The 25,213-nt window shown below is 39.0% G+C and overlaps 4 long non-coding RNA genes across 4 annotated transcripts; all 4 read right to left on the reverse strand.

Moving 5' to 3' along the window:
* Positions 1-7,642: 7,642 nt before the first annotated feature.
* LOC148725513 (uncharacterized) lies at positions 7,643-8,829 on the reverse strand. The gene is made up of 2 exons (XR_015990918.1): positions 8,351-8,829; positions 7,643-7,887 (listed from the first exon to the last, which is right to left on the reverse strand). It is a non-coding gene; the product is annotated as an uncharacterized LOC148725513 (long non-coding RNA).
* A 920-nt stretch (positions 8,830-9,749) lies between these two features.
* LOC148725514 (uncharacterized) lies at positions 9,750-11,054 on the reverse strand. Its single transcript, XR_015991165.1, has 2 exons — positions 10,859-11,054; positions 9,750-9,992 (listed from the first exon to the last, which is right to left on the reverse strand). It is a non-coding gene; the product is annotated as an uncharacterized LOC148725514 (long non-coding RNA).
* A 1,997-nt stretch (positions 11,055-13,051) lies between these two features.
* Positions 13,052-14,038, reverse strand: LOC148725515 (uncharacterized). The gene is made up of 2 exons (XR_015991238.1): positions 13,880-14,038; positions 13,052-13,300 (listed from the first exon to the last, which is right to left on the reverse strand). It is a non-coding gene; the product is annotated as an uncharacterized LOC148725515 (long non-coding RNA).
* A 3,850-nt stretch (positions 14,039-17,888) lies between these two features.
* Positions 17,889-18,767, reverse strand: LOC111325280 (uncharacterized). Its single transcript, XR_002694312.2, has 2 exons — positions 18,505-18,767; positions 17,889-18,132 (listed from the first exon to the last, which is right to left on the reverse strand). It is a non-coding gene; the product is annotated as an uncharacterized LOC111325280 (long non-coding RNA).
* Between the last annotated feature and the right edge of the window lie 6,446 nt (positions 18,768-25,213).

Below are 25,213 nucleotides of genomic sequence, written 5' to 3' on the forward strand. Positions count from 1 at the left end.
TCAGTTAGATCATTTCTAGATCATCCGTAAAAAAAGAATAAACTCAAAGCAAGGCTACTCGCTGGTCGCCATCTTCATATTTTGTGCACCTTCGCGGTCACGTGACATGCCATAAACCAACACAAAGAGTTCCATCGTTTGAAGTTCGCCGGCTTTCATAACCAGTTCCCTCTATTAACTCTGACTGCATATACTATTTGCAAACGAAATCTATAATTAGGGATAGTTTGTTTGCCAGTCATCGGTACTTCCTTTACGTTTCTCATTGGCTGCTTGTGGCGGTGCTGGTGTTGATGTTGAATTAAATTGGTTGCAAAGGAACAGACTACTGAAAAGGAATGTCAACTGCGGGAATTGTAGGAATGCATTCGCCATCTGCGCAATGGGGACGGATACATTTGGTAAGTAATTTCAATTCCAATTTTAATTAATCTAACTACAGATTTTCCCTGCCGACCTGAGCTAAGCTTCGATAGCTTTCAACTATTTCAGACCCGTTGGAGTGGACCAGGGATTTGCGATAACGGTTTGTAAACGGTTTTCGTAAACTCTTGAGAAGGGCTTCAAATTAAAAAAAGACACCCCATTTCATACCGAAATGGTCAAAATCTATACCCTTGGAACGGGACGTACCTATATAGCTTAAACTTAGCTTTTCAACAGATGTCACCGTTGTCGACGCTCTTCGTCAGTGAGAGTACATTCGTATTTCTCTGGAAGCAAAATTTCAATCGCACGGCAGTTGCGATTTCTCTGGAAATGGGCACACAAGAGTTCGTTACGAATGATGGAAATTGAAGGAACGGCCTCACAGAAAGTTTTAGTCAAGTTCGCACGAAAGTGTCGGCAAGTTGCATGGGAAGCATTGTTGCGTCACCCGATCCCACAGTTAGGCGGACCAGGTGTGATTGTGCAGATCGACGAATCAAAGTTTAATCGCAAGTCTAAAGCAAGAAAATAGGAAGTACAGGCCTTCGAGTAGTCATGAGTGAGGTGGGTTCAGACCCAAGAGGGTGTCCTTCGGCGAAAAATGTTATCTGTATTTTTAAAGTAAACTCCAAAAAATTATGTTGACATAATTCTGTTTAACTTTTTCTGTTGACATCTGGCTGACATCACTTGTCAGTGAAGGGTAGGAACTAAAAAAGGTACAGTGGAATACTGAATTTTGAACCATAAACGGACATTGTAATTTGTTCGAAAAATGGGGAGCTTCAAGAAAGCGGGAGTAAAATTACAGTGAAGTAAAGACAAGGGAAACGAATTTTGTTTCGAAAAATGGGGATTTTCGGAAAATTGAGTATTCGAAAAATCTGCATTCCACTGTACAACGGTCGTAGTTTCTAAGAGAACGCAAGCGTTGCGAGTACATACAGTACATGAACTCACGACTGGAACGTTTGTCAGAGTGTAGGCAAATTTGAAATGTACGCACTAGCTGACCTCAGCTATTTCCATCCTCTCATTACAGAACCAAACTAAGGCATTTAATCTGATGCTAAAGATTTTTGGGAGCGCGTCGTATCACCTCCGCCCCCTCCCATCTTTAATGTACCGTATTTCCAATGATTCTTTTCATAATATTTTAATTGATGCAGCTGTAATTGTTATTCCTTTGCAGTTTCACAGGGGGCGTCGGCCTCGAAGAGAGAGGTGGGTACTGGGGTTGTTTGACACACTGTATGCTCCAGCCCGACCATACCTACAGCTCGTAAGGCGGCGCAATGCGGCGACTCTTTTGCGTATTATTCAATGGAAGGTTCAACCTGGCTCCATAGTGCACTCAGACCATTGGGCGGCTTATCTGCAACTCCAGAGAAGACTCGGTTTACAACACGGGGCGGTGAATAATTCGCTACATTTCGTTGATCCAGTAACCGGAGTCCATACACAAAATGCTGAAAGCAACTGGTGTACGGCAAAGGAAAAATTTAAGAAAATGAAAGGAATCACAAACCCTGACTTTCTCCTTGAATACCTACAGGAATTCACGTGGCGAAGGTGGCATGGTGAGCCTCACCCAAATGGATGCTTTCGAAGGCTGCTCGATGACATTGCTGAACAGTATCCCCTTTAAGGGAATCAGTCAAAACCATTGTATTCGTACGGGACCCAATACACAGCAAAAAAAGGTCGTCTCTTTCTGCTACCATCATCCCCCACCATCAAAGTAGGCTTGGTTCCATACCCCCACACCGGAGTAAATCTATCTGAGTGTGTTGTTTTACAAGCTTCTTGGACAAAATAATTTAAATAATCTTTGTTGAGAGAATTTTTGTTGGTTATTTTATTTGTCAGAATAAAGTTTTATTGGTTTAATATTAACTGTCTAAAACTTTTTGCTATTTGAAGAGATGCAATTCAGCCAGTTCCGGCTGTACCATAGACATGTGTGAACTAAAAACTAAAAAGCATGTTACTCGGCTAGAGTTTATTCCCGTGAAGTGACGCCCCTGCGATTTGCATTAGTCATTAGTTATTGTAAAGCTCCCGTTAGCCGAGTAGGAAAAAGCTAAAGTCTCAAAAATAAAGGGAAAATATTCGAGAGAAAAGTACAGATCGAAACCATAAATAGATTAGGTCTTCGGAAAGTTTTATCATAGGTGCTAACTTTTTCTTAAAGTGGGACGGTGACGCAAGGATTTGCGTTTATGAGGATTTTCACTTTCCCGTTATTGTTACTTGCTCAACGGACTTCAATTCGTGAGTGGCTCATGTTGTAGTAAATAAGTCACGCCCAAATTTTTTAATTTCACCACGCCACTCATATGTCGTTTCTTATCGTAATCATATACCTGAAAGTTTATGCCTTCAAATCCAATTTTTCAATACCGACACTGCAACAATACACAACCACACGAGCGATAGACTACCAACACTCGGCCGATAGACCACTGACACTCGACCGATATTCCACCGAAACTTGACCGATCTTCCACCGAGACGCGACACTCCATCTGTCGGTCGACGGTCGGTCGACATATCGACCGACATGTCGACCGACTATTTTCCGACTATCGACCGACTATCTTCAGACTATCGACCGACTATCGACCGACTGTCGACCGACTGTCGACCGACATATCGACCGATATGTCGGCCGACACTACTTATAGTAAAATTGATCCGCCCTTCGTCAGAGCGAACGAAACCTCTCTGCACCTCTGAAATCCGTTTACAAGAAGAACAAACTTTATTAAAAATTCTTCACATCACCTACCCATCTTCTGAAATGAACGATAAAACCTAAAAAATCACTGAACTTATTCATCTTATTCGTATTGTCAAGCGAAAATTCTGACTCTAAATTGGACAGTGCTAAAAATGGCCTCAAAACAACAAAATCAATGCCTTTGGTAACATGATGTTACCAAAAGGATTAATTGTCAACGAGGCTGATCATTTCACCAGAATTCAAAACAACACCTAAAATAAGGCATCTGTCATTTATTCTAGCTCTACTTAAGGAAACAAATCTTTGATCGCCTAAAGAGGGTCCCCAATAGGTTTTTCGGGATCCGGGATTTGGCTTATTTGAAGGCCGGGATTCTAGATTTTGAAGGAAAAGCGGGACGAGATTCGGGTCTGTATTTATGACCGGGACACGGGATTTGGCGATTTTAACAGGCGGGAATCGGGAAATGTCGCTTTAAAGAAACCGAGATTGGGGAATTTCAGAGTCTGAAATATGGAAAGAAAATCAAGCTGTCATCTTAGCTAGCTCATCTTATTAACGTTGGAAATGGTCGGAAATAGCCGAACAATGACCTAGTTGACATCCACGTTTTCCACGACCTTATCACGCTGCTCTGTGACCCCAATGGTGATCTGTGGTCTATCTTCATGAAACTTGGACACCTTGGCCGTAATGAGAATCCACTTTGACAATGTCTTTGTGACCTTTGTTATTTGTTGACCGTGATATTTCTAGTGTCAAGTTTATATGGATCGTGATCGGTGCGTGTGGGATATTCGACCCGAGGGAGACTAGCTAAGTTATCGTTTACGTAGTTTAACGCGCTTTAACGATGTCGGTTAACATCGACAATGATGTTGTCGATGTTATTAACTGCGTAGCTTTGTTTTATGAGAAGGGGAAGAGCGGAAATTCGTTTCTTCGTAAGGAGAAATTTCGGGCACAATTTCCACGGAAGGAGAACACATTAAAGTCCTTCAGGGAAACAGTTAGGTAAGTTCTGTTTCTTGCCTTTACTAATTTAGAATTTTGGAACTATTATATTGCGAATGACGACAATGAATTGCGAGAACTTCGACAATTAGAAATGACGCTTTTTTATGGTCTAGTAATATCAGTAATGAGTAAAGGGCAATTTCGCGTGGCATCATGTTTCCATCACGTTTCCAGACAAACCAATTACCTCAGTAACCAGACATTTCACTGCAGACCATGCTTGTTTATTTTTTAGGGTTTTTCTTTGGTTCATTGTTTTTTTCTTCTAAATACAGCCGCTTCTTATAATCCTTCCGGCATTCGCTATTGAAAGGTTCTAAGTTATGCGTTTTGATTTGTTAAACGTCCCCAGTAGCCGAAACCGACAAGAGGCGGCCCTTTTTGCAGGCTATAAATAGTGTTGGATTATGCAAGAAACTTTGGAAATGCAGCCACAGAAGGTATCAAGAGAACGACCCATTGGGCGGCGACCTATTTTACAAATCCAAAGTCTTGGTATCCTGTGTCCGAACGCACCAGGTTTCTGTCGGCCATGCCTGTTATACAACCCTTGCCAGCTGTACCAATGACACCACAATGTGTACAAGTTATGAGGGACTGGGCACAAACGTTTGGTGCTGCAGTGCATCAGCGCTCTGTCAGACAAGAGATAACAATGGCAAGAGCCGGAACCCTGCCTTCCTACCTCTACCAGAGAGAGGTGCGACCGGGTGAGTCAGTCTCCCTTGAACGCTTCGGGGAACAACGGAGAAACGAAGCCGAAGAAGCAGACGAGGAAGACGGCATACTGGAGTACGATTTAAGCAGTAGCGAAGATTTGGAAGACGAGTCTACTTGTAAGGAAGAGGCCGACGATGATGTTGGTGGAATTCCGTCGTTGGATCGCGAGGCAACTCTTTTGCTTGGAACGGTTTCTAGTTTCGGAAGAACTGTTCGCTTCAATAGCAGCAGAATTATAGTTTAATTGCAGCGAATTCCTAAAGAAGCTCTTAGATGATAGCAATCATCAAGTAAACATTTCGCATTAATTTAGCCGCAGGTGAGCAAAGCGTACTATAAGAGTTCTTATAGTTCTTACCTCTTATAGTACGCTTTGGTTACCGTTGATTACGGCATTTTGAGCCGGAACATGTAGCACTGGTTAAACTGGGGTCGAAAAGAATAGATGTTTCAGTATCTGTTGAGCACAATTGTACTCGATTTTATGGAATTTCCAGATGGTCGTTGCCATGGCTGAAAATTGTGAATGAGCAAACTGTCTTCTGAGTTGCTATTGACGGTGACTTGCCATGTGTGTAGTGAACAGTGAATTTGCTGTGGTACGTCGTGATCATATGTACCCTTAATGCTCTTCATTGATCGCTATCATCTCCGAGACACACTTTTTTCAGGGATCGAAGTGATCGGGGGGCCGGTGTTATCGAACAAAAGAGGCAAAACAGAAAAAAAGAAGAAAAAAACCCAAAAACGAGCTATGCAAAAACCATAAAAATGACTCATTGACTGACGAAACTCTTTTAAAACCAGTCATGAAAAACAAATTAACTAGATCATCGTTCTAGTGCAGAGAGATACAACTAATTCAACGTAATAGTCAGTGCTTGGGTTTGCTATGAGGGAATCCAGGGTTGCAAATAACGGCCGGTCAACGGACAATGTCCGGTCAAAATTGGGTACCGACGGACAAATCCTTGGATTGCCGGACATCTTGTCCGGTCCTTTACCGATTCGTTCAAAGAAATTTTAATTTTTAACTGTTTGATAATCACAAGGGACAACAGAAATGTTTCCGAAAGAAAAAAAAAAACCAATATAAAAGTAGACAAATTAGCGGTCTAGAAATTCCCGGCAGTCGCAAATTTCCACGAAGTCATCAAGTCCTGTCCCGACCGCAAATCATCGTGTATTCCGTTATTTTACTTGCTTTATTTAAGTGTTCCCAGTTAGTAGAGGTTTTTTCCTTTGGCTAGATACCATAATTTGCTCTTAAATAAAATGATTGATTGTTTGATTGATTGGATGATCGCAAACTGAGCACCCTTACAAATAATAATCTCGCTGCATCGAGAATACTTCAAGTAGCATTTGTTGCAAAGTGCAAAAAGCGAGCCAAAGGCCCAAAACCTGGAGAATCCGACCACTCTTTTACTCTAACAAAAATTCACAACGGTAACTTTAAAAAGAAAAGGGCTCTGAGTTGTAATGAAAACATAAAAAGTCAAGATATATAAAAAGAGAGTTTGTTTGGCTACTTCTGCAGTAAAGAGTAGTAAAATTATTAACTTGTAATTCTTATTGGCAGACCGACTAGGATTCAGTTGTTTTTTAGTTGTAAAAGGATTATTGTGCAATCTGGGTTCACTATCGCAAGAGTTCCGACTGTTAAAAATTTGACCGGCCAAAACTGGGTAGTGTCCGAGCAAAAGCATGTTTGACCGGACAACGTGACCGGCGACTGCCCGTTGGCTATTTGCAGCCAAGGAATCCGCTGAAACGGAACTTCAAGGATCATTTTTGCTGAGGTAAGGAATTAAGAAAATATGACCGGTATCGGGACTAGTCGGTAGAAACCGTCGGGATCTCGGGATTGAGGGAAAATTCCGGTCGGGATGGCGGGATTGAAGAACCCATATTGGGGACCCTCCCTAAACACCGAGCTACTTGTATGACTTTAGCAATGTCGTAGCATACAGACAGGTCTTTGAACAACGAGGATATCTTAAGGTTTTGGAAACGTCCTGTGTGTGTAGTGTTGCCGATGTGGTCGTTAAGGTTGAGTTCGTGCTTCAGCCCAAGCGCGTGGCTTGCACCTCGCCCTCGCCTCGTGCGTGCCTCCGTACGACTTAAACTGAACGCCAAAAGATTTAAGCCTCTTCTGCAGGATTTTTCCAGCCTATTGTGAGTGTTAATTTGATGAAGTCGTCTTTTGACTTGCTGTTGTAAAAATATGGCTCGAATGTTTGTTTTTAATAGGTGAATGAAACTCGTTTATAAACATTGACGACCCAGATACAATGAAATATATGAAGTTCATATATTTTGAACTGCGGTACTAGATACATATGATGCACGATCCTCGCAGTAGATAGCGCTATTTAAGCAATAGCGAAAATCAGACCTGAAAAAAATCAGGCCTGTACGGGATTCGAACCACTGACCTCTGCGAGAGCGATACTAGAGCGATACTAGAGCGCTGCACTAGTATCGCAGAGGTCAGTGGTTCGAATCCCGTACAGGCCTGATTTTTTTCAGGTCTGATTTTCGCTATTGCTTAAATAGCGCTATCTACTGCGAGGATCGTGCATCATACGTATTGACGACCCAATTACTAACGACGACAATCATAAAAGTATCCTCTTTTATACAGGGTGCCATTTTTTCCTGCTGATCGCAATCTTATAATGAAAATAGATTTTTACCTATTTAAAATCAAAAGAAAAACTCAGTAAGTAATTTTTCGCGATTTTATTGATTTTACAATAGGGTTTCGACTGTAATCTCTGAAACGTTGTAGTCAGCTTAACTCATTCTGCAATCCATAAACACGTTTAAATGTAGTTATCGGTTTAACTCAACCAACAATCTATTTACATCTTTAACTGATTAAAATCCTGCAGTTCTTCTCTTTCCCTTTGGCAAACATCGTTCATGGTAGCGCATATGCTCCTTATATTCCTTCGGACATCACTTAATTTCTGTAAGTGAATGAAAACAGTTTAGGGTTCACTGAAGAAAAACATATTCGTCTGCATTCATCGATCAATTATTTAAAATATCATTATATCATTAGCAGCATCCCTTTTCGTATCTAGAGAAACATTACGATTACTAAGTAAAGAAAAACTCTGAAGCTGACAAAGCTTTAAAGTAAGAAATGTTCCTCTCCTTCAGTATTAGGAGAAAATCACAGCAGGGTAAGCTTTGGCCTCGTTCTGTCCGAACACAGTTTTTACTCGATTACGACGAAAACGGTCGTTGTATCTTCTCCAATTCTATTTATTTCGGACCCCTAAACGTTACTGATAACCCCGCTAATACTGGTTGCATCGTGAAGAGGTTCCATGATCGTTCTTATTGACTGCATTGCTGTAACCCTTAACCGAAAAAAGTTACGGAATTCAAAGAAGTAAGAAAGAAATAGCAATATACCAAACTGACCAGTGATCTCTTCCCATTATTGTCTGGGTTAAGGCCGTAAACTGCCTCTGTTTCGGACATGAAACTAACTGCCAACAAAACGCAAAATACAAACATGACGGTCTTGCTGTCCATTCCTGAGAAGTAAGTGTAACCTATACGTCCTTAAATCCCTGAATGATGTCTTTTCACAAGCTCAAATTTATAGTGAACCCTTGCTAATAATTAGTTGTGCAATACTCAAAGATATATCCTCGTTAAAGAGGTTCTGACGCCAGAATCGTTTCCTCGAGTCGGTTTTTGTTTAGTTTCAGGGTGTATGAATAATCCTAAAAGGCTTCCCACGAGAGATGTCAAACTATAGTTCGAGAGTTAAGGCTTTGAGTTCCGAAAAAGTCAAAAATAAAGTTACAGGCACTTATGGTAGTCAATCATTTAGACAAGAGATAATCTCCTTAACGGTAATGTGATGGTGAAAAATCGATTTATTTTCGATGGAATCACTGCATGTACCAAATCATGCCAAAAACATCTATCACAGGAAAAATAAAAGGATTTCTGTGAAACACTTGCACGTTGATAACAGGCAGAACAGGAAAAGAGTGCCTTTAACATAAATGTTTCCCTAACTGATGAACCACCCATCAACACTTTTGAAGTAACCTTCAAGATGGCGGCAGTTTGACGAAAACTGAAAAAAACACACAGGTGAATGACTCCTTACTTCTTGTGTCAATCTAGTTTTATGTAAGGACACTTTTAAATGCCATAGGGAATCAATAGTGTGGTTCGCGAATATTCTGTTCTCACTCGCTTGTTTTCCAGAGGTCTTTTATGGAGCCTTTGTCAGTCTGAGCTCCTGATCTTATCAACCGCTTTTTTTCATTAGTTTGGTTCATCCAATCAAATGGCAAAAACTTCGCTTATTAATGTCGTAGGGCGCAGATTAGTTTTTGAGCTACGTGAATATCTACGGGTTTTAGACGTTCCTTGTGTGTGCAGCGTAGTCAATGTAATCTTCAGAGTTGAGTTTGGGTTGGTTTTGTACTTTCCGCGGTATTTTGATTTTTAAATAAATGGAGTCGTTCTTTTACCAGCTCTTGTAAAAAAGCGGTTAGAGAAATCATATTTGCATGTATTCCTTGACGACCGCATTGGTGACAATGTCCTTCATAATTGAAGGACCTCTACTTCTGGATGAACGTAGTCTTATAACAAAAAAAGAAGAATATTCACTTTTTTTGGAGATAAAAAAAAATTGCTCAAAAAATACATTTGTGTCGACCTAGTCACTAATGAAGACTATCGTGACAGTCTTCCTTTTTATTAGAGGGCCGTTTTTGTTTTGTTTTTTCTGCTTGAAGTCTTATGATTAAAAAAGGTATTCAATTTTTTGAGATCTAAAGAAATACTCAGGAAATACATGTACGCAATTTTATTGATTTTTCAGAAGGTTTCAACTGTAACCTCTGAAATGCTCCAGTCAGCTTTGCTCATTTCATTTATACTTTTAAATTCTGAAGTCGGTTAACTCGATCGATAGTCTATTTTACATCTTTCACAGATTAACATCCGACGGCTCGTCTCTATTTGTTAACGCTCTGCAAACATCGTTCATAGTGGCACACATATTCATTATATTCCTCCGGGCATTATCTAATTTCTGCAAGTGAGTAAAAACAGATGATTAATCAGGGTTAAATAAAAAAATAAAAAATAAAAAAAAAAAATATATATATATATATATACTTAGCAGCATTATCAGTGACATTTTTAAAGTACTGTGATGTCTTTTGTAGCATCCTTTCTCCTTTCTATGTAATGAAAAGTAACGATTAACTAAGTTAAGAGTAGCGGAAGATACCTCATGACCTGCGAGCTGTCAGGAATTTGATCCGCAGAATTTAACGTTTGTGACTCAAAATGCATGACTAACCCTCATTTTTTCCGACTTGTCATGTTAGTCACGTGAATCACCGAGCATCCCCGCGCAGCCCAAAAGAAGGCGAAAATTCTTTATCATTGTCAACTAAACCGGCCATCTTTCTTTATCTCTTTCTTTCTTTCTTTCTTTCTTTCTTCCTGTCTCTCTCTTTTTTTTTTCGTTCGTTTGTTTTTCTTATTTTCATCTTTCTGTCTTTCTCTGTCTTTCCTTCTTTGTTTCGTTTTTTCTTGCCCCTTCATTTGCAAAAAATTTCTTAACTTCGATTTATGACTGAGCCACGTGGCACTCGCATGATCAGATTTCGATAACCATGAAATCTTACATAAAACTACCAACGATAGCAAATCTACATTCACACGATTTCTCTGAGGCTGACATAATCATCACTGCCCCTATCGCAATTGCCCAGCGGCCATTGCAATAACTGTAATATAATCTGGTAATCTGGTTCAATTTCATAGATGGTCCGGCCCCGATGATATCATTAACATTATGAAAAAGGTCAATGATCTTTATGATTTACTACAGTGCTATGTGGGTATCTCTCTAAAAAAGTATGGAACTCAAATATTGAATACGTTTACCCGAGACAAGTGATCTCTTCCCAACTTGGCAACAGTTCTGACCGTAAATTGCCTCTGTTTCTGAAATGAGACTGGCTGCCAACAGAACACAGAATACCAAGATGATTGTCTTGCTGTTCATCCCTTCAAAGTAAGTGAAAGCGTAACAGCTATAAATCCTCAATAATTGTCCTGTCACGAGTTCAAATTTATAGTGGACCCATCCGTAATTAGATATGTAATACTCAAAGAAGTGCCCTCGAAAACACCAACATCGTTTCCGTGGCGTGGTTAATTGTATCCAAGGATGTGTCATCTATCCTCACAGCCGCTTTTCGAGACATGGTCAAACTGCAGTTAAAGAGTAGAGGCTTTGAGTGCCAGAGAGGTATGTAAACAAGTACAATGCATTTTTTTGATCAACCAGTGATATAAATAGAGATGATAATAATTATTAAGTAACGTTCAAGATGGCGGCAGTTTGACGAAAACTGAGAAAAAAAAACACACAGCTGAATGACTCCTTACTTCTTAGGAAATTAGCCCCTACCTGCCCCAAACCACTTACTTTTGTAACAGTAGCATTTTGTTGACAAATCTTGTTGCCATTTCGTCTGTAATATAAGATAGAGACGATGAATAGATGGTTTCCGTTAATTTTGTTTTCTGCGCAAATAGGCCTCAGCTCTTAAAAAAAAAAAAAGAAAACGCGCAAGAAACTTTCGTATGTACGACCTTTAAATGCATTTGTTTCTGATACGTTTCTTACAATTTCAAGTCAAGTCTTAACAGTCAGATAATTGACTTCTCCCCCTCCCGCCCCCCCTAAAAGAAAAAGACATTTTTGGGATGATTCGGAAACGTCCTGAGTGGGCGTCAGGGCTGTTCCGTTGCAATGGAGTTTTAGAATTTTTCCGAGTGATATCTGTGAAAGTCAGGTTACTCGATACAAGAGAGTGTAAAAAGCTGGTGCAGCTTTTAATCTTTAACAAAAAGCAGGTTTCCTCCATCTTTTCTGGGAAAAGAATAGATTGTCTCGCTGTAGTTTAGTGGAAAGATGGCAGTTCGTTCGAAAGGGTTGGGGACCAATTGGCTTTAAAAGAAGTCAAAGGATTGATTGATAAACAAGAAAAATTTGCATGAAAGAGTTTGATATGACCTCGTTGTCCTCCTCGGACAAGTGCCGAGCATGAACGACAAAGACCCCATTGTCTCCAGGGACATCGAGGAGATGTGGAGATAATTTTGATTGTAATTTTCACGAACTGTCAGTAATTAGGGTGTAAAATTCATGTCTGATCTCAAGTGGACTTGATGCCAACCGAACTATCAGCCTGATATTAGCATTGTTATCTCGAAAACGTTCAGGAACGGAGCATTGGACGAGCCATGAAGATGGCGTCCTGATGACACCAATGCTAATTCATTAGTACATTCGATTTGCTGATGCATTACTTAACCTTTTTTTATGACACGAATCACTCAAAATATATGGTTCCTTGCAAAGAACACCCATCTGCGCATTTTCATGGGTAGATCTTTCGTCCAATCAAATTACATGGATTTAGCAATAATAAATGCAGAATAAAAACAATGATCGCCCTCTGCAATTTCACCGGTTAGCTAGATAGCACTGATCCTGGTAGTGACTATCAAAGTTGCATTGTTATCAAGTCGCAGTCGATTAACAAGAGTGTAGAAAGCTGTTTTTAAAAATGTCCCCTTTCATGAAAAGTTATCGGTACTAGAAAACATACCAATATTGTAGATATTTTCAAGTAAAGCAATGATCTTCGTAGATGAATTGCACTCTCAGCAATGGCAGAAAAGAAGCCTGGAAAAAATTCAGGCTTTGGCAGGATTTTTCTAAGCTTCTTTCCTGCAATCACTTGATTGCAACTCACCTGCGATGATCATTTCTTTCGATTGTTTTTATCTGCAGTCGAAGTGAAATTTATTTCATTCCAAATTATGTGGATATTTTACCGCGCAGGACTCGAAATAAAACGTCTGCCTGGCTGTCAATGGCCTTTTCGTTAAATTGAGTCCAATGGAAACTAAGTGAAGACATTAGTGAAGAATAGCAATCGCAGCTCTAAGTAGAAGCCTTTATCGCACACAACTTGTGTGTGTCGATAATATAAGCTCAGTAATGGAATGGTACAAGTAGAAAAGGAACCATTACTGATAAGAGATCTGGATCTCAAGCCAAGCTCTAGAGATGTAATTTTATTTTTCAATTGCTTTTATCTTTATACTTTTTTCATATTGTATTAGTCATTTCTTTTAGTGCAAGAGACGTAGTCATTTTGTGCTTCGTTTAATTCCATGGACATAACAATACTTCGGTCTAAATGTGCCTTTTTTAACTAACTGAAATCCTGCGGCTGATCTTTCTCGAGAGCAAATCTTTCTTATGGCGACACACATGTCCCTCACGTTCATTGGAAGAGCTCGTGATTTCTACAAGTAGATCAAAATAGATTGTTAAAAGTCCCTACTAAAACAGGTTAGAAGAAAACGAGTCAGCTGCCAGGGGTTAAAACTAACCAGCTCTCAAATGCGAACACAATTTGCTATCTGGCTAGAAAAGACAGCCCGCGGAAAAATAATGTTTTCACTTTCATTGCAGCTAAACGCTTTCTAAGCAGGAGAGAAGACGAAATTTAACAGAGAAATGAAATTATATATCAAAAGCAATTAAATGCTCATAGATAAAAGGGGTAAGTTTCTAAAGAAACTGTGGTGCTGCGGCGGTGGGAGAGTATAAAAAGATAACCTGATAATTCGCCAGAGTGAATGACGAAGTGCTCACGCTCGAAACGTCAGCATTGAAACTCTTTACCAAAGCCAATTTACATTATAAACTCAGTTGATAAAACCAAATTCTTTGGTCAAATACTTAGATTTTCTTTTCTGCAGTTATGATTGATAATATTTTGCACTCAGGTGACACCTGTAAAGTGTTTAACTGGTCCCGTGAATAGCAGTAGCACTGTAGAAAACAGAACTGAGAACAAAAACGAAACAATGAAACAATACCGGGTGAAGTTCTCTCTTCCCATTAAAGTTACAGTTCTGACTGAAAACTGCCCCTGCTTCGTACATGAAACTGGCCGCCAGCAGAACACAAAATACTAAGATGATACCCTTGCTCTCCATATCTGAAAAGTATGTGAAAATGTTATTAAATTTCCGTTCAAAAGCCCCAATTTATACTGGAGCCTTGCATATAATTTGTTATGTATTACTTAAGGAAGTACCCTCTGTACAGTTCCCTTGACGCCAACATCGTTTCCGTGGCGTGGTTAATTTTATCACAGGATGTGCAAATTGCCTTATAGCTGCCCCTACGAGACAAGATCAAACTGTAGTTTTAAAGTAAAGGTTGGGTTGCCAGAGAAATAAAAAATAAGTTAACAGGTATCCTTTTTAATCAGTCAGTGATGAAAAAAATTGTGTTCTTTTGTTGAGAAACTTTTCATTTTTGATTATGAAAAAAAAAAAAAAAATAGTACAAGAAATTGAACGAAAAGACAAGTTTCTATTGTCACTAAAAACTTGATAAGGTAAATAAGAGTTGGCAGTAATTGCCCATAACATGAAATACTGTTAAGTGGGACAACAGCAAAGGAGTGCTTGGACATCTCTTGGGTACTTAAGTAAATGTGTCTTTAATTTATGTACCATCAATCTACACGACGAAATAACGATTGAAGGACTAAGTTCCTTTACCCTACCTCAAAATAGCGGTGGCTAGATGGAACAGAAGAAAACCTACAATTTCCAGGCTCCTTCCTTTTTAGGAAACTAGCTTATAGTTTCCCAAAACCACTAATTTTTGTATTGGAAGCATTTTTTTTTTTACATACCATAGCTGATTCTGTTGGTATTTTGCTAGCTTTGAATGAATGATTCGGACAGCTGAAATTTCACGAACCTGTCGAATTTTCCTTTATAATCTAAGATAGACAAGTTGAAGAGGAAAAAAGGAATAGTTGTTGAGGTTTATTTTTCGGAAATAGAGCAAGGTGGTAAATATAAAGGATGTGTCCCTAGTTATCATTTAAGGAACCGTCGTATATAAGAAAACCCAAATTCTCTTTATTCTTTGCGGAACGATTCTTAGCGATTTTTATTCCTTTGTATAAAAGTATTCCTTTTGTTGGTCCACACCTTCAAATCTTTAGTTAACCGAAATTAAAAGAAGACAAAAGTTAACAAGATATTGAGAGGTTAAAGTATATATATCTGCGATCTTGAGTTGGTGTCGGGAATATTCCGCTTGAATAGAGTTCCTTCCTCGTCAAGTTGTATCTTAAAAGGTGTCATTTCGGGAGCAAAGGTACAGAAAATATTGAGGAAACCTGGAGTTTTGTTAACCTTCAAAAGGTTAATTTTTGAGGTCAACTTTTTCATCTAGTTCATCTTTTATTTCAAACAACGAAAACTCATTCCCATCAGTTTTTCCAGCTTCTTCCTACTCTTGCAAGATGACGATGGCCAAGAGGCGAGTCGTCTTATACTGCACTTACACGGAAATTTTTGCAATTTAATATTGGCTGAACAGAAAAGTATAAATGGTTAGAGTTTGGCCAAGGGGCGAACATCACAGCACATAGCTTCCTTTACCATTTTTCCTAGAAAGGTAATTCACCAGAGGTTGATCGACAAAGGTATTTTGTTTGCAAGTATTCAAGGACATATTTCTTATGGCTGTGTGGCTGCGTAGCCCCGTTTAGCCAGTGTTTGCCAAACGACCGAGTAGCCATGAAATCTTTTGTGAGAATAAGGATTGATTAGACTAAAAAGTCTTCACAGCCTGAGAATGAAAACAGCTTGCACTACTTAAAGTCACGAATGATATTTTGATGAACATGGAAGATCAGTGCGCCACGTTGCTTGTGCTTCTTGACTTAAGCGCCGCGTTTGATACCGTTGACCATCGAATTCTCTTACATCGTCTCCAATCTGTAGAATAGATTATTGTAACAGTCTACTATACGGCCTACCAAATTCGCATATCATGAAGCTCAACATGAGTTAGTACTCATATTGACAATTTTTTCTAGTAGATCACAGTCATCAAGAGTATTCACCATTTCTTCTACTAAGCACATACAACTCCATACAAAGAGCAAACCATTTACGATCGCTTGTACAATAGTAATAGTGATTATATGTACGAAATACCAAATCGTAATTTACAATTATTGAACCCGATATAATACCATTAACAGAAACAGGATGTTGAATGGATACCCTGAGCTTAGATATTTAATCTTACTATTTAAGTTGCTTCGATTCTGTTAGTATCCTTAACCAATTCGCTGTTGTTAGCGCCACCTTCGAAGTTGTGTTCACGAACATTCTTAATTTTTTCAGCACGTGAGGTGTTCGTCTCAGCATCATAGTGTGTTGTTAAATCGGCTGTCACAATTTTGCCTGTATTTTCGAAGTTTGAACTCACATATGGCTCATTTGTTAACTCGTGAGAACCAGTATGTACTTTTCACATTTGGCTGGCTTTCGAGCTATAGAGTTCGTGGACCGGCCCATTCAGAAAACGATCGACATCATTTAGTGTGGGCCTACCACGAACGGCGTGTGCGCTTGTATGCGAGATGAGCGTATAGGACAGGAATCTTTGCAACGCAATCTTCTCAAAGCATAGCATTCTGTAAATTATGTTGTTTACGAAGAGCGAGCACATGATAACACAGGTTGTCGCACCCTCATCCCCATTTTTTTTTCCCTGGCTTTACACAAGGAACGCTTGGGACCATGAACCCCCTTCTGGCCACCAAGAACGGCTTCCACTTTAAGACTCGGGCTTTCCCACGGAAGTCCGAGTAAAAAAAGGAAATTCAGTTCTTTGGAGATAGAGATAATTACTCAAAAGATACACTTCTGTAATTTATTTTTTCGGCACAGTTTCGTGTCAGCATTGTCGACCTAATCACTGATGAAGACTATCGTGACAGTCTCCTTTTTTTATTAGACAGCCGTTTTTGTTTCGGATTTTTTTTCTGTTGATTGAAGTCTTATGATTATAAAAGGTGTCCAATTCTTTGAGATCTAAAGAAATACTTAGAAAATTCATGTACGCAATTTTAATTGTTGCTGCTACGATGGTAGTAACAAGCTAGTTTTGCTTTTATCAACTGAGATGAAAATGTAAATTGGCCACCGTATAGAGTTTCGAAGCTGACGTTTTGAGCGTTTGCCCTTCGTTAGAGCGAACGAACCCTCCCTGCACCTCTGAAATCCGTTTACAAAAAGAACAAACTCTAACTCTATTAAGAATTCTTCACATCACCTACCCATCTTCTGAAATGAAGTATAAAACCTAAAAAATCAAACTTATCCATCTTACTCGCATTGTCAAACGAAAATACATTGGAGAGTGCTAAAAAGTGAACTCAACAGAACAAAATCAATGCCTTTGGTAACATGATGTTACCATAAGGATTCATTATCAACAAAGCCGATTATGTCACCAGGATTCAAAACCACACATAAAACGGAAGGCATTTGCTATTCATTTTAGGTCTACTTAAGGAAACACATCTTTGCTCACCTAAACGCTAAGCTATTTGTTTGACTTTAGCAATGTTGTAGCATACAGACTGGTCTTTAAGCAACGAGGATATCTTAAGGTTTTGGAAGCGTCTTGTGTATGCAATGTTTCCGATGTGATCGTTAAGATTGAGTTCGCGCTTCACCCCAAGCGCGTGACTTGCACTTCGCCCTCGCCTCGTGCGCGCCTCCGTTCGACTTAAAAGCGCCAAAGTTTAAGCCTGTTCTGCAGGCTTTTTTCAACCTAGTGTGAGTGCTAATTTGATGAAGTCATGTTTTAACCTGGTGTTGTAAAAATACGGCTCGAATGTTTGTTTCCAATAGATGAATGAAACTCGTTTATAAACACTAACGACCCAATTACTAATGACGACAATCATGAAAGTATCCTCTCATTTTTTTCTGACTGATCGCAATCTTATAATAAAAATAGAATTTTACTTATTTGAGATCAAAAGAAAAACTCAGAAAGTATTTGTTCACAATTTATTGATTTTACAATTGGGTTTCGACTGTAACCTCTGAAATGTTGTAGTTAGCTTAACTCATTCTGCAATCAGTAAACACGTTTAAATGTAGTCATCGGTTTAGCTCAACCAGCAATCTATTTACATCTTTAACTGATTAAAATCCTGCAGTTCGTCTCTTTCCCTTTGGCAAACATCGTTCATGGTAGCGCATATGCTCCTGATATTCCTTCGGACATCACTTAATTTCTGAAAGTGAATAAAAACAGCCTGGTTTAGGGTTAACTGAAGAAAAATATACTCGTCTACATTCATCAATGAATTCTTAAAAGTATCATTGTATCATTAGCACCATTCCTTTTTCGTATCTAGAGAAACGTTACGGTAAACTGAGCAAAAAATAACTCTGGAGCTAACACAGCTTTAAGAAAAGAAATGTTCCTCTCCTTCAGTATTAGGAGAAAATCACAGCAGGGTAAGCTTTGGCCTCGTTCTGTCCGAACACAGTTTCTACTTGATTACGACGAAGGCGTTCGTTTGACTGCATTGCTGTAACCCATAACCGAAAAAAGTTACGGAATTCAAAGAAGTAAGAAAGAAATAGCAATATACCAAACTGACCAGTGATCTCTTCCCATTATTGTCTGGGTGAAGACCGTAAGCTGCCTCTGTTTCGGACATGAAACTAACTGCCAACAAAACGCAAAATACAAACATGACGGTCTTGCTGTCCATTCCTGAGAAGTAAGTGTAACCTATACGTCCTTACTGAATCCCTGAATGATGTCTTTTCACAAACTTAAATTTATAGTGAAACCTTGCAAACAATTAGTTGTGTAATACTCAAAGACATATCCTCGTTAAAGAGGTTCTGACGCCAGAATCGTTTCCTAGACTCGGTTTTTGCGTAGTCTCAGGGTGTATAAATAATCCTAAAAGGCTTCCCACGAGAGATGTCAAACTATAGTTCGAGGGTTAAAGCTCTGAGTTCCGAAAAAGTCAAAAATAAAGTTAGAGGCACTCTTGGTAATCAATTATTTTAGACAAGTAATAATCTCCTTTACCGTAATGTGATGGTGAAAAATCGTTTTATTTTCGAAGGAATCACTGCATGTACCAAATCATGCCAAAAACATCTATCACAGGAAAAAAAGGATTTCTGTGAAACACTTGCACGTTGATAAGAGGGACAACAGGAAAAGAGTGCCTTTAACATAATTTTTTCCCTAACTGATGAATCACCCATCAACATGTTTGAAGTAACGTTCAAGATGGCGGCAGTTTGACGAAAACTGAGAAAAACTCACAGCCGAATAACTACTTACTTACCAGGAAATTAGCCCCTACCTGCCTTAAACCACTTACTTTTGTAACAGTAGCATTTTGTTGACAAATTTTGTTGCCATTTCGTCTGTAATATAAGATAGAGACGATGAATAGATGGCTTGAGTTAATTTGTTTTCTGCGCAAATAGGCCTTAGCTCTTGAAATGAAAAAAAAAAACGCTCAAGAAACTTTCGTATATGCGAAATTAAATGTTCGTGTTTCTGATACGATTCTTGTAATTTCAATGAAATTGGTCCTAAGCCTTAACGGTCAGATAATTGACTTTCCCTCCCCCGCCCCTAAAAAAAAAACATTTGGAAATGATTCGGAAACGTCCTGAGTGGGCGTCAGGGCTGTTCCGTTGCAATGGAGTTTGAGAATTTTTCCTAGTGAAATCTGTGAAAGTCAGGTTGCTCGTTAGAAGAGAGTGTAAAAAGCTGGTGCAGCTTTCAATCTTTAACAAAAAGCAGGTTTGCCTGCATCTTTTTTTGGAAAAGACGAATTGTCTCACTGTAGTTTAATGGAATGATGGCTGTTTGACCGAAAGGGTTGGGGACCAGTTGGCTTTAAAAAATAAGGTAAAGGATTGATTGATAAACAAGAACAATTTGCATGAAAGAGTTTGATATGACCTCGTTGTCCTCTTCGGACAAGTGCTGAGCATGAACGACAAACTCCCCATTGTCTCCAGTGACATCGAGGAGATGTGGAGATAAGTTTGATTGTAATTTACACGAACTATCAGTAATTAGGGTGTAAAATTCATGTCTGATCTCAAGTGGACTTGATGCCAGCCGAACTATAAGCCTGATATTAGAGAGCTTAAGCACCAGACGTTCTTGAGGTCACGAACGCCTACCGGAAGTCATTAGAGGAACTATGTACATACTGCGCATGTCATGACGTTCGCGTGGTCACGTCGCAGACGCCAGAACGCCACTTTTCAGGTTGAAGGTAGGACGCCACAAAAATATGCTGTTATTTTGTTTATAGGAGATAAATTATTGACTCAAAACCATAAAAAGCTCTTCTGCTTTTCATTAAGTGATTAAAAAACGTTTTCGTAGCGCGTAAAGTGGTTTTTGCTTAATCGATAGATTAAACGGGATTCGACAATGGCAGACAACCTTTTCGCCAAGTCTGGGTGAGTTAAGTCATTTGATTTCATGTCCATTTGAATCATCACATGCAGAACAAAGATTTTTTCAAACCGGGTTTAAGCTTATCACAAATTACTTTGAGCGGTGATTTAGAATTAAGACACTTAAGCGACATTTAGATACAATAACAAAGTGCAAAATGAGATAGATGATTGTCTTTCTGCATCGGTTGTATTTTGTAACTGCACATTGTATATCGTATGCATGCCTGCTAGGTTTTGAGCAACCGACAACAAACATAAGAATAACAAATCTCGCTGTGGTTAACGAATTTAGAAAAAGAGAAGTGGTGCTCTAGGCATCCAGATCATGCACTGAAAACTTTATGCTCGCTCGTTTGTTTGCATTGTTTACACAACTATGAAGTGGTAAATTTCAAGTCGCCTAATAAATATGAAAGACGAATTATTCATTCTGTTAAGAGAGTGGGGTAAAGAAACTTATTCCCATGCTCATTAAAGTCATATCTCTAGCATCTTTTAGCAAAGACATGTTAACACGGGTAGAAGTCCGTGTCTGAAAAACGTCGACTGCTTAACCTTCCTATTTCGCGCCAAGAACGAAGGTCTCGATCCAGTCTTACGCGGCTTCTCTGCCGTTCGTGTTGTCAAGAACGTCTGGTGCTTAAGCTCTCTATTAGCATTGTTATCTCGAAAACGTTCAGGAACGGAGCATTGAACGAGCCAAGATGGCGTCCTGATGACACCAACGCCAATTTATTAGTACATTCTATTTGCTGATGCAATACTTAACTTTTTTTTATGACACGAATCACCCAAAGTATATGGTTCCTCAAAAAGAACACCCATCAGCACACTTCATAAGCAGGTCTTTCATCCAATCAAATTACATGGACTTAGCCGTAATGAATGCAGAATAAAAACAATGATCGCCTTCTAAATTTCATCGGTTAGCTAGATAGCACTGATCCTGGTATTAACTATTGAGTTTGTATTGTTATCAAGTCACCGTCGATTAACAAGAGTGTAGAAAGCTGTTTTTAAAATATCCCCTTTCATGAAAAGCTATCGGTAATAGAAAATATATACCAATAGTGTACACGATATATTCAAGTAAAGCAATGATCCCCGCAGATGAATTGCTCTGTCAGCAATAGCAGAAAAGAGGCCTGAAAAAATTCAGGCTTTGGCAGGATTTCTCTAAGCTTTTTTCCTGCAATTACTTGATTGCAGCTCACCTGCGAAGATCATTTCTTCTTATTGTTTTTATCTGCAGTTGAAGTAAAATTTATTTCATTCCAAATTATGTCGATATTTTACCGCTCAGGACCCGGAGTGAAACATCTGCCTGGCAGTCAATGGCTTTTTTGTTCAAATTAAGTCGAATAGGGAAGTGAAAACATCAGCGACCATTTCTTCAGGAAAGCATTGACTTCCACCGCGATTAGTTAGGATTTTCGGAAGTTAGGAAAGGGAAAACTGAACGACTAAAACAAAAATCAAGATGATCGCGACCTCAGGCTAAAGATTGATAATTCATCAAATTCATGTTGCCTTTCTCGACTGACTGATGATGGCCAAGGACCAAGTTACAACAACAGGTGAAATATGCAGAGTACCCCACTTATCATACATTTTTCACACACAGTATTTGAAATAAGTTTTCCATCAAACCCTTAAAACACACTTGACCACTTGGCCTAAAGCCAAATGATTCCTCTCCAGATATGTTAAAACGGCAGTTAATTTACTCTGACATAAAGGAGACGAACTTCTTTATAAAGTTGAAAATGAAAACTACGAGGCAGTTGGATTTATGACGGTTAAGCAGTATCTTGATTCAGCAAATACACCTGAGGTGTGCGCAGTAATTGTGTTTCCGGAGTCCCAAGCCAGTATCCTGGCTTGCCAGGACACTGAAAGGAAAAGTCATCTTTACCTTTTGTTAAATAGATGACACATTTTGAGAAAAATTGCAAGAGAGAAATGAAGTTGGTCAAATAATGAAGTTATTCTCTAGCAAGTTACTCGTCTAAAAAAAGGGACGTATCCATTGAGTAAATATCTCTGATAAAATTATTTTACCATTGGCCGGTTACTTTTGGACAATTTTTTGCAGGTTTTTTCAACAAACTAGCCTATCGCATCTTGATACGTTTTTCTTAATGCTATATTGATAAGCCCCATATTACGACTGTGACATGCGATATTTAATTTCCTAAACATCGACCTTTTGAAGTGTATTTTAAGGGGAAAACCCGGCAATGTCTCAGGCAAAAGCTATTACATGTGCATCCAAAAATTTATTGCAAATCGCTGGAGTAATAGGAGTAATGTAAACTCTACTCACCCACACGCTGACTTCTAGAATTCTACTTAGACCTCTAGATATGATATTTCACTCGTTATTGTATTGTATTGTAATCTTTATTTAGACACGATCAATTCAACAGCCTATAAAAATACATATCACATACGCTAAGATATTTAAAATTAAAACTACATACTATAACACTAAAGCTGTTTTCCGTGAATGCCGTGCGTTAGACTTAAAAAATGTCATTGATCTTACGTTTAAATAATCCCAGAGACTCTGTGTTCCTTATATCGCGTGGTAAACTGTTCCATAATGTGGCGCCATTGTAGCTAAAGCTTTTTCTGTAATAATTAGTGCGCGGTAGTGGAACATTAAGCTTATTTTCAGAGTCCATGAGGTCATAAGCAGAGTCACGCCACGTAAACTTTGAATATAGATACCTTGGAGCTAGCCCGTGCAGACATCTAAACATCATGGTGGCTTTATGGATTTCCTGCTGGCGTGCAAGATTTTTCCACCCTAAAAACTCGAGTAGCTCAGTTGCATCAGCATCATAGTTAGAGAATGTCAACACACGGGCTGCTCTATTCTGCAATTTCTGCAGTTTGTCTCGTAGCGTTTTCCCACAGCTACCCCAAACAATGTTACAGTAATCAAAGTGAGGTTTTACTAAAGCTTGGTAGATGAGATGTAAGGTTGATGCTGGGATCAGGTGCCTAATTCGCTTTAGGGCCCCGATACCAGAGGCGATCTTTTTCGTTAGTTTTTCGATGTGACTATGCCAATCGAGTTTATCGTCTATTATTACACCAAGCGATTTTGTAGCTGAAACCTGGCTCACTTGAGTATTGTTCATTCTAATTGTTGGTGAAGCTGTGAGAGTATTCAGTCTCTGCCTCGACCCTATTAGCATGAATTCGGTTTTAGTCATGTTCAACGCGAGTTTGTTCGCTTGTAGCCAGTTGAAGACGTTTTCTAGGTCTTCATTTAGACAAAACTGAACGTTCTCAAGATTGCTTCCCGCATATGTGAGGTGCGTGTCATCGGCATACATTCTCGGTTTACAATTTGATAAGCAATTTGGAAGATCGTTGATATATAATAAGAACAATAATGGACCGAGGATGGTCCCTTGAGGGACGCCGCAAGTCAACGAGTAGTTACTGGATAGCGACCCGTTGACAGAGCACTTTTGTGTTCGGTTTTCCAAATATGACTGAAACCATCTGAAAGATTTTCCATGTATACCATAATAGTTTAGTTTCGATAGAAGGATCTGATGATCAACAGTGTCAAAAGCTTTTTTCAAATCTTGAAAAATGACTCTATTGATTTTCTCGTTATCAATATTATATGCCCAAGAATCTGTCGCTTCGGACAAAGCTGTTACAGTTGAATGATTAGCACGAAACCCTGATTGGTTTTGACATAAAATATCGTGCTCTTCCAAATAGGCATATAACTGTTCATAAACTATCCTTTCAAACACCTTCGCCATTATTGGAATCACCGATATTGGGCGGTAATTGTTAGCATCACCGCGGTCACCTTGTTTATAAAGAGGGGTAATCCTTGCATAATTTCAGTCGTCTGGGAACGTCCCTTGGCTAATAGATTGATTGAAAATATCACATATCGGCACACAAATGAGATCAGCACATTCCCTGATAAGCCTAGCAGATATTTTGTCAAGGCCTGTTGCCTTTGACTTGTCTAGTTTATTTAAAAGTGAAAATACTTTAGTTGGATTGGTGGGTTGGAGCTTAAACCGTTTATCTGTTGCGGTAAGATATCTTTCATAGCTACCACTATCACAATTTATCTCACTGGCAAGTTTTGGACCAATATTAGCAAAGTGGTTATTGAATTCGTTTGATAGCTCCAACGGATTAGTTATCGTTAATCCGTTCACTTTTAGTGACGCCACTGGCTTTTTCCCAGATTTTCGAGAAGTTAGCTCGTTTATAGTCTGCCAGGTCTTTCTGGAGTCGCTGGTTTGCTTATTAAAACTATTTTGGTAATAAGCTTGCTTAGCTGAGCGTATTTGCTTATTGACTATATTTCTTTGTTTCTTAAATAATGCCCAATCCTTAGGATCATTTGTCTCGCCAGCTTTGATTTTTAATATGTCTCTATTATGCATAAGGTCTTTCAATTCAGAGGTAATCCACGGAGAACTCCGTGAACGAACGCGCATCGTTTTCAGTGGGGCATGTTTGTCAGCGATAGCCAGAAATGTACATTTCCATTGCTGCCACATCACGTTTGGGTTGGAAGACTCGTATACATTATCCCAACATTGGAAGGGCGTCAGAGGATAAAAATGGCGAAGAATAGTAATCGCAGCTTTAGGTAGAAGCCTTTATCGCACACAACTTTTGTGTGTCATTAAGCTCAGTAATAGAATGATACAAATAGAAAAGGAACCATTATTTATGAAAGATCTAGATATTCGGCCAGGCTCTCTGGATGTAATTTTTTTATTTTTCATATGCTTTTACCTTTATCCTTTTTTCATACTATTCAATTCTTTTAGTGCATGAGATGTAGTCATTTTGTGTTTCGTT

Source organism: Stylophora pistillata, chromosome 8 (genome assembly GCF_964205215.1).
Source record: "Stylophora pistillata chromosome 8, jaStyPist1.2, whole genome shotgun sequence".
Taxonomy (NCBI): Eukaryota; Metazoa; Cnidaria; class Anthozoa; order Scleractinia; family Pocilloporidae; genus Stylophora; species Stylophora pistillata.